Source organism: Vombatus ursinus, unplaced genomic scaffold (genome assembly GCF_900497805.2).
Source record: "Vombatus ursinus unplaced genomic scaffold, bare-nosed wombat genome assembly UNPS02014841.1, whole genome shotgun sequence".
NCBI classification, from domain to species: Eukaryota; Metazoa; Chordata; class Mammalia; order Diprotodontia; family Vombatidae; genus Vombatus; species Vombatus ursinus.
In genome coordinates, this window is record NW_020954619.1 from 31,680,780 (window position 1) to 31,696,075 (window position 15,296).

The window sequence follows — 15,296 nt, forward strand, 5'->3', positions numbered from 1 at the left end:
ACAAATGGTCAAAGGATATGAACAGATAGTTCTCAGATGAAGAAATTAAAGCCATCTATAGTCATATGAAAAAATGTTCTAAATCACTATTGATTAGAGAAATGCAAATCAAAACAACTCTGAGGTACCACATCACACCTATCAGAATGGCCAACATGACAAAACAGGAAAATGATAAATGTTGGAGAAAATGTGGGAAAATTGGAACACTAATGCATTGTTGGTAGAGTTGTGAAATGATCCAACCATTTTGGAGAACAATTTGGAACTATGCCCAAAGGGCTATAAAAATGTGCATACCCTTTGACCCAGCAATAGCACTTTTAGGGCTATACCCCCAAACAGATCACACAAATGGGAAAAGGACCCACATGTACAAAAATATTCATAGCAGCTCTTTTTGTGGTGGCAAAGAATTGGAAATTGAGGGGATGCCCATCAATTGGGGAATGGCTGAGCAAGTTGTGGTATATGAGTGTGATGGAATACTATTGTGCTGTAAGAAATGATGAACAGGCTAACTTCAGAAAAACCTGGAAAGACTTGTATTGTCTGATGCTGAATGAAGTAAGCAGAACCAAAGGAATGTTGTACACAATAACAGCCAAGTTGTGTGATGACTAATATTGATAAACTCAACCCTTCTTGGCAATACAGGGATCTAAGACATCTCCAGAGGCCTTGTTATGGAAAATGCTATCCACATCCAAAGAAAGAACTATGGAAGTTGAATTGCTATTTTTTTCTCTTCTATAGAGTTTTGTTTCCTCTTTCTGATGGTTCCTCCTACTGGTTTTAATTTTTACTTACATAACTAATGTGAAAATATGTTTAATATGAATGTAAATGTATAGCCTATATCAGATTGTGTGCCATCTTGGGAAGTGTGGTGGGGAGGAAGGGGGAGAAAAATTTTAAACTCAAAAGCATATGGAAGTGATTATTGATAAATCAAAATAAATTAATAAAAAAAGAGAGGTGAAGTGCCTTTCCCAGTTATTAAATGGAGGAGCAATAATTCAAACCCAGATTTCTAGATTCCCACATATCTGGTGTCAAACTATGTTGAAATAGTTTTGGAGTTTATGTCACTTTTTTCAAAGTTTACCATGGCAAGTATTTTCCTGGTATTAAATTTAGAAAGACACTGTGAAGCTGAAAAGAACAATATTTTGTCACATGCCAAGGGGCAAGAGAATCCTAGATGCATTAAAGATGACTCTATGGGGAGTTGGCATAGACAGGATCAATTCACTGAGACAATCACCAGCCACTGAAAAAAAAGATCAGTCAACTCCTTTCAAACTTATCACAGAAAAGAGAGACACAAAGATATAAAAGTTAAATGTCAATTGATTGAATTGAAAAAGCCATTCACTTCATGGGTTCATATGACTGAAAGAAACCTCTAGAGACCAACAAGTCTATTCCTGTGTATCCATTCCAGGTGTGTTATTTTAGCAATTTAAGTTATAGGATCACAAACTTAGTGTGAAAAGGGAGCTTACGATCATCTAGTCAAGTCATATTATTTTACAGATAGAGGATCTGAGGCCCAGTCAGGTGAAGATTCCTTGAGTCACAGAAGCAGGTTAGCCACAGAAACATAATTCTAACCCAGGATCTTTGATTCCAAATCCAATTTTTATCCCAATACACCTTGATCCACCTCTAGGTTACTTTTAATAAAGATATATTTGAAATCATAATACTTCTATATCTGTAGAAAATTCAATGGGTCCCAGAAATATCTAATAATATAGCAGAAGTTTAATACAGAAACAAACCAGAGATTTAATAAAAAAAATTCATAAATGTGAAATCTCTATAAAGTATTTGGTTGCACATCATCCTATGAAATGTTCCAGCAAGATTCTAGTCACCAAGACCCTAACATTTTTTCATGAATTTAGTCAAAACACATTCAGAAGAAAAACAGCCAAACCAAAAACAATCGAAAGATCTTATTTTAAATTGTGTGTTCTTGGGGAGGGGAAGCCTTTGTGGGGCACACAAACAACAAATGGAGTTAAAAGTCCCAATTTTACCTGAATTTATCAGGAAAGCACATATTAAAAATATTTTTGTGAGAAAGGTATGTTCCATATTGGGAAAATATTAGGAAAATAATTCTTTAGAACATGTTATGATGAACAAACCAAATCTCCTATAAATATTTAAGTTGATTAGATATGGATCTTTAAAGGTTGTATTGACTTTTCTAGCTCAACCAGGTACAACTCAATACATCATTGTTTTGACAATACCACCAATTATTCATTAAGTGTACTTAGTGGCAGGACCAGATAATCTCTAAGTTCCCTACTTTCTCTAAAATTCCATGACCTTCAGACTAGTACTGGGGCTAATATAGTCTTGGGGCACAGGCAAAGTATCCAAATGAATTCATAATGAGCTACAAAGTAATATTTATATCATTTCAAAAACATGGATTACTGGTTACAGAATATTGTACAAAATTCTGAGAATACTTCTGGGATTTAGAGAAGACATCTTATTTCAGTGTTAATTGCTCAGTAATAATAATTTTTCTTTCTAGTTTTGTTTTCTATTTTAAATAATTATTTTCCCAATATATATAGTTTATGGCACATCCTATTCTATGTTGATTTCTTTTGGACATGCTGGATTGGGAGAAGTTTTGTTGGGCATATTTAGACTGCACAATGAGACAAAGTCATATTGATGTTAGTATGAATATTTTAAGAATCAATTAGTCAATTAATACAGATGAATTAAGCATTTACTACATGAAAGGCACTCTGCTAGGCTATGGATATAAAAGAAAATTAAAAAGAGCCACTGTCCTCAAGGAGTTTACATTTTAATGTGAGAAGCAACATTTGAATGAATAGACATATACAAGAAACTTTCAGAATAAATGGAAAGTAACCATGGAGGGGAAAGCTGCTAAGGGGACAGGAAAGGGCCTCTTGCTGAAAGTGACATTTTAGATAAGACTTGAGAGATGCCAGGGATTCTAGAAGGTAGAGGTGAGGAGGTGAAGCATTCCATGGACATTCCACCTACTCTATTCCAAGTTATTTTTCTATCATCTACGCTCAGAGGAATGAGAGGAAATGCATTCTGGGAAAACCTGTATTTAACTGTTTTTAATGCAAACACAATAATTTGAGAGCTGAATGGGGGTGTGAGTCATCTAGTTCAATATCCTGACTTTACAGAGGGAGAACCTAAGAACCAAAAGTGTTAAGTGATGTCTCAGGTCACCCAGTCGGGAAGTGACAGTGATAGGATTCAAAACCAGTTTTTCTGACTCCAAATGCAACACTTTCTACCCATCCATGTTGCTCCCAGTTCCTATATATGAAGCCCAGGAAGACTAAATGATTTGTACAGAATGACATAGGTAATAAAAGTCAGAGGTGAAATTTAAACCCAGATCTTCTTTTCTCTAATCTCAGAATAACCCCCCATTATCCTTTGCTACCTCTTCAAAAATATTAATTTAAATTGAAATAAAGGAAAATTCAGCTGTCTTCCCTTTTAAAAGTGGTCAGAGACAAAGTCTAGAGCATAGAAACTGTGAGAAAATAGGTAGCCAATAAGAGACTTTGATGGGGAGAAATGTATTTTGAAATGTGGTAATGATTTATAGCAAAATAAAAAGTTTTCATACTTTTGAGCATTTGGAATTAAGCACTCTGATACTCACTCTGACTGTGTTTGACCCCAGAAACTTTATGGCTATACCACCCCTCCTCATCCCTATTTCTCCCATCCGAAATTTTCTCTTAAATCTCATTGTAAATATTAATGTACTAGGCTTGTGTTTGTGTGTGTGTGTGTGTGTGTGTGCATGTGCGAGTGTGTGTGTGTGTTTTCAGGCAATCTTATTAGGAAAAAAAAGTGTCTGGGAAATTCCCTGAGTGTGGGTAGGTCAAGAATCTGTCCATCCATGTAAAGAAGTCAAGGAAGTATTCCCAAGTACCAGAAAAACTATCCAGAAGATCAAATGAGCACAGTCATAAAAATAAAGGTCACGTGGACAAAAGGACATGCTAGGTCATCCCCATACAGGTTCGTAGTGTATGATGAATTTAGTTTCTCTAATGCACAATCTATTTCATGCTGTTTTCAATGCATTTGGAAATTCATGACCCTTTCCATCCTCTTCCTGATTCAGAGGTGAAATAACTTGTCCAGGATAACAACGCTATTGAATGTTGAAGCCGATTTGAACTCAGATCTCTAGATTCCAATATATCTAAAATCACAATTAAAAATTAGTTTAAAATCTGCATCTTAGATTTAGACCCATACCCCCAATTTGGAGTTTTTCCCATCTTGGAGAAAGTCACAGAAAAAGAGAACATCTTTCTGCCAGTCAGTCAACAAGGATTTATTAAGTGCCTACTATGTACCAGGCCTTGTACTTAGCACTAGTGATACAAAAAGAGGCAAAAGATGAGTCACTGCCCTCAAGGACCTTACAATCGAATGGGGGAGAAAGCAAGAAAATAAATATGTACAAAAAAGCTGTATACAGTATAAGTAGGAAATAATCCACAGAGGGAAGTCAGTATAATTAAGACATTGTAAAAAAAAACCTTCCTGTAGAAGGTGGGTTTTAGCTGGGTCTTAAAGAAAACCAGAGAAGGAAGTAGGCAGAGATCAGAAAGGAGAGTACTCCAAGCATGGGAAAGAGCCAGAGAAAATGCCCAGAGTAGAGAGATAGAGTGTTGTATTCATGGAACAACAAGGATACCAGTTCACTGGATTGAAAAGTATGTGAAAAAAGACTAGAAAGGTGTATGTAGGGGGAAGGAGGTGTTATCAAAAGCTGTGAACACCAAACAGAGGATTTTGTAGTTGATCCTGAAGATGACAGGGAACTACTCGAATTTATTGAGTATGTGGGGGGAAGTGACATAGTCAGACTTGAGCTTTAGGAAAATCACTTTGGCAGCTGAATGGAGGAATCTCAGAAACCATTTCTCAGCCTTCTGAGAAATGTGAAAGGGGGTATAGGATCAGTATGAAACCGTTTTTAGGGGTTAGTAGCATGTAGAAGACATTCTCCTTTCTTGTGTGGAAACTCTACCCTTTCTGAGTTTAACAAAACCCATTCTTAGACTCAAAGGTCAGAGAAGAAGGCAAAATAATTCTTTCTTTGATATCTATTACACTCTGCTATCTAAAAACAAATACCTTTCTGTAGGAGGAAATAAAAATGTATTCTAGTCCTCCTAAAGGAGTTGGAAAGTGGTTATTTGGTAGACATGCAAATGTGCATGTGCATATCTAAGCCAAGTAGAATCAACCCCATATTTGTGAACACGGAGAAAATATAAAACAGTGACTGTAATAAAAATATAAATAAAAATAACAAAAAAACCTAAAAGGGCTTTAGAAACATCACTAAAGGAACCTAAAATCATGTTGTGCCAAAGAATTCAAGCTGCAGTTCATTGGTGTCTCCATAGAAACAAGACATATTGAGGGTGTGATACATTGTCAGAGGACTAAAAAATTTAAGCCTCAGCAGAAAACAGAGAAAAGCACCTGAGGGATTTCTTTTAACCAAAAAAAAAATGAAGTTAATTATTCATTATTTATATCAAAATCATCAAGGTTCTGTATAGATTTACCAACCTCTCAATAAATTTCAGTCCAATCCTAACACCTTTTAAATCCTGCTGGTGGACTGATAAAAATTATAAAGCTCACTTTAAAAAATCATATAAAATTAAAATATCCCCAAATAGTTCCATTTTTAGTAACTAAAATCCCAGATGATACTGAAAATGATTGTTTCCATATGGTGTTAATTGGCTCAAATGAATCTTCTGTCCCAAGCCTGACAGAACCTCATGGTCCAGCTAAGATACTGTCTTCTCCAGGAGGCCAGCCCTGCATGAACTGGAAATGATTTCTCCTGCCTCTGGATTGCCTTAGCATAATTATACCCCTCTGCCTGTCCATCCATGCTACACTTATCATTATAATTATGTGGGTACATCTTTTTCTTCTCTGTTAAACTGTAAAGTCCTTGAGGGTAGGTAATATTTCTCATTCAACTTTGTTGCCCACATAGCACCTGGAAAAATACTTTTGCCATATTAGGACTCAATAAATTTTATTAAATGAAAGAATGAATAGATTCCAGGTAAGGGACTGGAGATATAGAAAGCAGAAGAATAGAAGGGATTCTCTTTAGACTTTCATGCAGCATTCTAAATTTAAACCTCAGAAAGCATTTTCCTTGAAAAACTTCCTGAAGAAAATGAAAATGCCAAACTAAATTAAACATCGGTGTTTTTTTTTTCCCCAACTTCAGATGTGATCTACCTAACAAGCTATTAGAATTACTGGGCATCTTGCCTCCAACACTCACAGTGCAACCTCTTAGGTCCTCTATTCCTGAGCCAAGTTCCCCCTGAAAATATGGGCAGCCTGTAACAAAAAGAATGACCAAAGAATTTTGGATTTTGACAAGGTTGGCACACCTTACCACATAGTTACCATTACTTATGCCAATCTGCTAACCACCATGCTTCCTGGCATTTTATCACACTGGCCAAATACACAGTGGAGAAAATAAGGAGGATGAAGTGGGTTTTATTCCAGAGAATGCTGGTCACTAACAAATAGACTTTGGGCAGAGCAAAGGGGCCTAGAAAAGCTAGAGAAAGCCCCAAAACATTCTGTATAATTACCTAATATACAAGTTCTTAACCTTTATTTTGTTGTGGATCCTTCTGTTAGTCTGGTTAAAATTATGGACCTCTTCTCAAAATAATGTTTTGAATGCATAAAATAAAATACATACTATTACAAATTAAACAGATTGTATTTAAATGTGACTATAAAAATATTGGGAGAGGGGACCAAGGATGCAGATCCCAGGTTCAGAAACTCTAACCTAACGTTGCATAATAAAGAAATTTACTCTGAAGTGTGTCATAGGCAGCTAGCTCGAGGCATAGTGAATAGAGAACTGGGCCTGAAATCAAGAAGCCCTGAGTTCATATTAAACCTCAGATATTTACTAGCTGCATGATCCTGGGTAAGTCACTTAACCTCAGTTTGTCTCAGTTTCTTCAACTATAACATGGGGATAAGAATAGCATCTATCTTGCAGGGTTATTGAGAGGATCAAAAGAGATATTTGTAAAAGCACTTAGCACAATGCCTAGCACATAGTAGATGCTATACAAATGTTTATTTCCTTCCCATTGTCCTTCATGGTGATACAAAACTTTTATCAAGTAATAAGTAAGCCATAAATATATGGAGATGTATAGATATAGATACATCCATCCCTCTATCTAGGCAGCTAAATGGCTCAATGCATAGAGCATCGGACATGGAGTCAGGAAGGCATGAACAAGTTCAAATCCGTTCTCAGATATATACTAGCTATGTGACCCTGGGCAAGTTCCATAGCCTCTGTTTAGCCTCAATTTCCTAACTATAAAATGGAGATAATACTAGCACCTATATCCCAGGGCTGTTGCCAGGATCAAATGAAACGATATTTATAAAGTACTTGACATATTACCTGGAACATAATAAATACTGTATCAATGTTAGCTATTGTAATTAATATTACTACATAAACAGACAAGACGGAAATATCAGAAGTGGTCCATCTAATCCAACATCTCATTTGACAGATAAGTGAAATGACTTAACCAAGATCACATAGGTATATAGTGATAAAGCCAGGACTCCTTATTGTCTGAGCACTGCACTCTTCACACATTTTTTTTAAAAATAAATTCTCAAAGGATAGACTTGGACACAGATGATCATAACAGTCAAGACAAGGGAACAATAAGAAGAGAAATCATACTGTATTTTCAATTTGTTTTTACAATTAAAATCATTTGGGAAAGAGAAAGATCCAAAATTATAACTAGGAATTCTAGCACCCAGATCAAATTCAGTTATTGGAAGTAGGGGAGGAACTGAGGAGCAAGCAAAAGATAACCCATCTTGGTAAAGTGATGTCACCCCAGGAAATCCACAGATATGGTGAGGGGAAGCAAAGCATTAAGCAATGGGCCTGAATGTGAGGGTATGAGAAAGGTGAGACTCTTGGGCATGTCGCATCTGGCCTGTGGAGGACCTGTGAGTCACAGAGATTTGACATAGGATGACTACATGACCTCTGGATATTGGTTTACTGACGCAAAACAAGCCAATCACTCCACCTTATTTATGGACCCAGAGACAAAAGATGGATGTTCCCAGAGCGTACATCCCAGCGCCACGCGTTAGCCAGGCAATGATTTTTTTTAAAAATGATTAATGCATGAACAAATGTACCATGGGGGTAAACTATAAAGCAGACTAGGCTGTATGGGCAATCATTCCATTTAAAATCTTCAACCTACTTTCACACCTGCCTTTGACACATGTCATGTAGATAATACATAAAAATTATAATAAAAATGAAAAGTCTATTTGCCAAAGGAAATACACAGGACTTCATTCTAAAAAGTCTCTCCTGCCAAGAACTCATCCCCAGAATTTAATTACATACTAGAGATTTCAATCCATCTCGTTACTATTTTAGCATGTGATGTTTACAAGAACACCAACAAAACACTAAGACAAAGAGGATTTTTTTCTATGCTTATTATTTCTCAAGGTGATTTAGGATTCTGAGTCTCATCTGGAAAAGCTAGCTGCCTGAGATAGGTAGAGAAGACTGATAAATATCAAGTCCTTGGGACATGAGTCAGGATTCTGATAAACTAAAATAGTCACTTCCAAAGGAAGAAATAATATTCCCAACATCTAAGATAAATGAGTTAGTCATGCATAACAACAGGGAACACAATAGTTTAGAGTGACTAGACACTGAAATGTTATAAAAGTCTTGTTAATTTTAATAAAAATAAGATATCACAATAAATCTCAATTAATGAAACAACAAAAAAAAAAACCAAGGATTTTTCTACACTTGGATTTTGTCAGAATGGAGCAAAATACAACCAAACAAGCTTCTATCAAAGATTGTTCAAAAAACCAACTCCCAGGATGCTCCAGGGTTAAGTCAGATTCATCCAAATATCCTACAATCTAATATTTATATCCTCATCTTGTATAATGTAAAGTGTTATTCAGAGTGATGACCTCCAAGGCAGAATATGATCCTTAATCACCAGAGAACATTTAAATTATGTTAATTTCTCATCCCTGTTAGTGTCCCAGGGGATTCTGTCCTTAGCTCTCTGCTCTTCTTTCTCTATCCCCTGCTTCTGAGTGAACTCATTCACTCCTTTTGCTTCTGTTATCAAATTTAAGCAGATGACTGAGATCTCTTTTCTCCAGTTCAACTCTTCCAGTTTCCATCCATACCATTTCACTCACTCGCCTTAAACAAGGGCCAGCCCTTGAAGAATTTGGGCTATCTTGAGCAAAATAAACTAATGCAACTCACAATCCAAAGACTTTCTTCAGCATTCCATCTCTTGCTAACTTTTATTCAAAAGAAAATTTGTATGAAACCTTTATGTTTTGTTCTGTGATCACTGGAATAGAAATAGGCAGCAAGTTATAAAATGTAAATATGAACTCACTAAAAGTATTTATCCATTTCAGAGGACATTTCACGCAAAAATCCAACTAGGAAAGGGGTTCCCCAAAGATAAGGAGCTTAGCAGCTAACATTGGACTGAATGTATCAAGCTCCAGAATGTCAGGCCCAACACAAGAAAAACCACAGCCACTCAGAAAACATTGGCCAGCAGTTCACATAGGAAAAAATGAATATTGCCCAGAAAAAACATACACATATAGCATGCCATATTTTATATAGCATAGTTATTGCATAACAACATAATATAACAATGTATCCTCAGCAATATGCATTCTTCAGAAGTATGTAAAGATGATAGAGATTAAATGTAGATAGAAATATTTAGATAGAAATATAGATATGGCATAGATATAGAGATCATATAGACAGACATAAACATAGATATAAATGATATATTTATATAAATATCCTAGACAGGCACTGAAAATGGACGATGAGGTATCTCCAAAATTGAATAGGACAGGATAAGACTTTCTTAAAAATCTGAAAGATTTTCAATGATTCCAAGATTCTTACTAATATAAAAATTTATCATTTAGGCACCAATATTGTCCTAGAAATACCATATGACTATAAATCATGGAACAATATGCTCTTAAAATAATAAAAATTTCCAATGAACAAAAGGACATTAGAAAGATATGTGGAGGTATAAGAGGAAAAGGCATATTCCTGGTAATTAATTGGTAAAATTGAGCATAAATGACATTCAGGATCATATAGTAAAAGAAAAAAAGGTTGATACAACCATGTTGTGAAAGTTAAAGGTAGCAGGGGGACAACGCATACTCCATAGGTTTTATTTTAAAAAATACAACATTAAAAAAGTTTTGGAGGGGTTTTGATCTTTACTAGTATAGGGAATCTCCATATAAGTGAGATTACAAATCTGTGGAAACATAATAGAAGAAAACTTGATTAAAATTACATCAAGGTCAAGCTTTGGAGTAGAGTAAAAAGGAGTGTATTAATCCACCTTTCTTCTTTTTAAAGGTCAAGGATTATAGGTATAGAACCTAACATATTGCTAAACTTGGTCAATGTTCCCTTAGATTGGCTCAGCTTCTTTATTCCCTTCACCCTTTTTTATTCTAACTGAATGGAAGTTCTTTAGAGTCATGATTGTGTCATTTTTTTTTTGCATCTATATCCTTAATACCTAGCACTGTGCTTGGAATATAGTAGATGTTTAATAAATGCTTGTTACATGATTTATTTTATTTTATTTTATATATCTTGAACTAGACAAGTGCCAAATAAGAGAAATATTTTCATATATAAAATAGGATTCACAAAAGAGGATTGTACATGAAATTGCAGATCTCTATTACATATAGCTTGTTTTCCTTTAAGTATATAATCATGTCAACACAACTTTCAAAGCTACTCAGAATTCTTGTGTTTCCTTCTGGCCTTCCTTCTGTTCTCAGCATTAAAAAAAATGACTCAATGTTAGTTTCTTTTCTTTCTCTTTCTTTGAGTAACCTTTTAGCTAACCTACCTTCTTTCTACCACCCCCAAATTGAAAAAAAGGGGAAAAAATCATAATATGCATAATAAAGCAAAACAAATCCCTTCATTGGTCATATATCTTATTCTGCACTTTGAGACCATCACTTCTCTGTCAGGAGGTGAGCTGCACACTTGATCACTCATCCTTTGGAGTCACAGTTCTTTATTTTTTATGAAGGATGGCTCTCTAAGGATGGGAGAAAAAAGGAATATATTTGAAGGTGTTATAAAAACAAAAGATGTAATATTTTTACATCAATATCATTTTTTATTCCCTGGAAGGGAAAAAATGAAAGAACATCATGAAAAGGATATGTATATATGTGTGTATGTGTGTGTGTGTGTATACATGTGCATACACACATATATTTAGGTATATAAGACCATCTCATCTCTCTCTCTCTCTCTTTGCTTTTTTTTTGCTATTTATTTGTCATTAACTGGCAGAGGCCATGGAATCCTTGAATCACTTTAAATTCCTGATCCTCACAATACTATTTGTTGCCACTTTCCCCCCACTTTTCTATGCCCCTTTCAGTCCTTATTTCCTCATTGCCACAAATGTTAATGAAATACTGATTTCATCATTCCTACTCTTAAACAACAAAAGAAAGGAAACTGCTCCTATATATGACTTTAATAACACTTCCAAAGTTTTCCACCTAACAAGCTACAGAGCTTAAAATGATCTTAAATTTTTCCCTCTTCTCCAACCTCCTGAAGTTTAGTGGAATTCCTACTACCCTGAATGAACTTTTTTTTTCTGATCCTGTATTGCTGTTGTGGCAAAAGCAACATGGGAGGGAAGTGATATTCATTTGAATCAGTAGCATATATTTTGAGTAAAATTGTTAGTATTGAATTTTATTGTCCATAAATGTTTTTGCTGTATTCTGATCCTGAACCTGGATCACTTAACTAGTCCGAGCTAAGCCTGGCCCAACACCATTGTTACCGCTAGATCACAGTCTCTCCTTTTCCAGTAAGCTCCAGGTAACCCCAAATTCCATAAGATCCTGAGTTGAACTAAATGCCTCATTATTAGTAAAGTCCTAATTCTCTACCCTCTCCTGCCTTGAAACTGTGAGTTCCTTGAAGATAAGAACTTGAAATATCACATTCCATTTTTCACCTCCAATACTTATTGCATAGGGTACACATGGTAACCAATTAGTGGTTTAAATCCATGACGTTGTGTCCTCTATGTGCTTCAGTTTCCAGATTAAAATGAAGGGGCTATATCATAAGTATTCTTAACTTGGTGACTGTGAACTTTAAAAAAAAACTTTGATAACTGCATTTAAAAATAATTGGTTTCCTTTGTAATCTTATATATTTTACTTTATGCTTCTGGTTTAAAAAAATCAAAAAACCTTGTCATGGATGGTTTTGATAGGCAATCTTGGATTTAGAGTAGGTAATAGAAGTCATTATGGGTCCTTTGCCAGGGCTGTAATATGATGAAAATGGTATTTCTAGGTCCCTGTCTGCAATCCCTTTCCAGAAAAGGATCCCTAAAAATCTTAAGATCACTGAGATGGGTGATGGATTGCTAATGAGGTTTGTCACTGATCAAAGGAGAGAAGACTTTGGAAGACAGTAAGAAATGAAATGAAGACTCTACAATTGTCCAGATCAGGTCAACACTGACTAAAGGCATTTTACTGGTTGGAAAGCCATGAAATTTGGTCAGGAAAACTGGTCTGGCGGTGAAGTACAGGACAGATTGGAAGGCAAAGAGAATGAGAAGACAGAAGACTATTGTAGTGGGATTCTAATTTCTACAAGTTTTTGACAGTCTGATAAAGCCTATGGGGCCCATATAAGAATAACGATTTTAAATACACAAAACAAAATTCATAGGATGACAAAGGAAATAAATTATATTGAAACATAGTAACCAAAATATTTTTTAAAAGTATATTCAGGAATGTCAAGTTGGGAACCCCTGAATCAATGTTTCGAAGCCCAGCTACCTTTCTCACTAATCTCCAGCACCATCTCTCCTCACCAGGATGGTTGTTCTACTCTTATAAACTCTTCCTATTCCTATTTCCATCGCTTTACATATGTTGCTTGTTTTTTTTTTCCTAAAATTCCATCTGTCCTTTCCGCTATCCACATAAAGACTACCAATGTTTCAAGACCCAGCTCATGTTGCCCCTCTTCCATTACTGAATTCATCTGCTTATCTCTTTCTCTGAAATTCTATTCATAGAATATATACTGTACTAGCAGTAAGCATGCCACAGGCTATCATTCAGGGATTTCAGGAAATTCAGATTTGCTTTCCCAACTAGATTTTATTGAATTAAGGAATGTATCTTCTATTCAGAAACCCTCACAGAATCTAGCACAGTCCTGGGCACAAAGTAAAAATTCAGATAATAACCTCTTAAGTCATAGACTGTCTGAGTGAGAAGGAACCTTAGATACAAAATGTAGAATGGCAAAGCTAGAAAGCAACCTAGTGATGACATAGTCTAACCCAATCTTTTAACAAATCAGGAAACTATATATAAATTGTGTATATATATATATATATATATATGTTATATATATACACACATATATATATAAAATTGCAAGTTATATGTAAATTAAAAATAAAATCAGTTAAAAAACAAATCAAGAAAATGTTGATGAGAGTAAGGACAAGATCTTTTGAAAGATTACTCAAGTTGAGGGTAGAGAAAGAAACAAAATTCAGGTCTCCTAGCTTCTGGTTTGGTTTTCCTTACACTACCATATCATATGGTTATCTGATTAATTGGAGGGTGACAGGATGTAAAGGAAAAGCATTTAAAAATCTTTCTATACAACAATAATGAACAGGTCTTAACTACATTGTTCTCTTCTTCTTTCTAGTCCAGTGTTCCTACTCCCAGAAAGGTGAGGAGGAAGTAGACCTGGATCTAGCTAGTCTAGACCCTTCCATTTGCTTGCTTTTTTCTTATAACTATGAATAAGATTAAACTTCTATAAACCTATTTCCTTGCCTAAAAATAAAGATTAAGCATTTATTAAGCACTTATTATGTACCAGGATATTTTACATTTACATTTTATAGATAAAGAAACAAGGTGACAGGGGTTCAGCGACTTGCCCAGGGTCATATAGTAAATCTGAGGCAGAATTCAAACTCTGGTGTTCTTGACTCCAGGTCCAACATTCTATCCACTGTTCCATACAAGCAAGCAAGACAGAATCTATCTTCAAGGAGCTTATATTCCAGTGAGGGAAGATAACACATATTGGGGTGCTGGCATGTGATAGTAATGAAGCATATGAGGAGTCACTGAGAGTTGAAAATGTGGTTGGGGTGAAGCAGGGCTATAGTCCTTCCTAAAATAGAATTCCTGAGGAGGATCTCAAAAAGTTGAAGAAAGTCTCAGAGTAGAGGCTTCCCAGGGAGCAATGGTAACATTTGCCTTCCTTGAAGTGACTGTCAGGCTCAAAATGAGATTGCGGATGTGAAAGTGCTATGTGAACTATAAAGCCTTCTATAAATATAAGGGATTATAATTGCTAAATTGTCATTGACAAGCCATGGTGATTGGTAGTCTATCTTAACAGAAAATATGCTGGAGTCTATAATGTTATGTGGCTGAAATCACTGCAATTCCCCAAATCCTGCTACTCATTCTCTACCACAGAAGAAGAAGGCTCTTAAGTACAGGCAGAAATGGTTATCAGATGTACTATTCACAAAGATTTTCCTGTAACTGATCCAGCAAACCACTAGGGCTGACTCAGCCCACCTGAAACTAGGAGTAATAGTGATTAAGGTTCTGACTTTGCTCGCATTTGTTATGGTTTGTAACATTTCTTGAGAAGACAAAGTGTTTGCTGTTGTCAGCAGGGGAAGAACGACATTTATTTTAATAACAAGGGGATATACGTGTTAGCTATTTTGTGTACAGCAAGTTACACCCAGAGGAAAGGGATTATTAAGGGGGATCACCCAACCTTCCCCCCAGCAATGACTAGTGCACTAACTGTATTTCTGCAGCATGAATAAAGTCAGGTTCATTTGGAGCCTGGCGACTTTACAGCTTCCTTAAATACGTACAAGTTAATAATGATACTGTGCTTAAGAAGTTTCTGATGATCCCAAAGAGCTTACTAATCAATATTAGTCCCATTTTACAGATATAAGAATCTAAGGGCTACACTGAGCTAATAATAC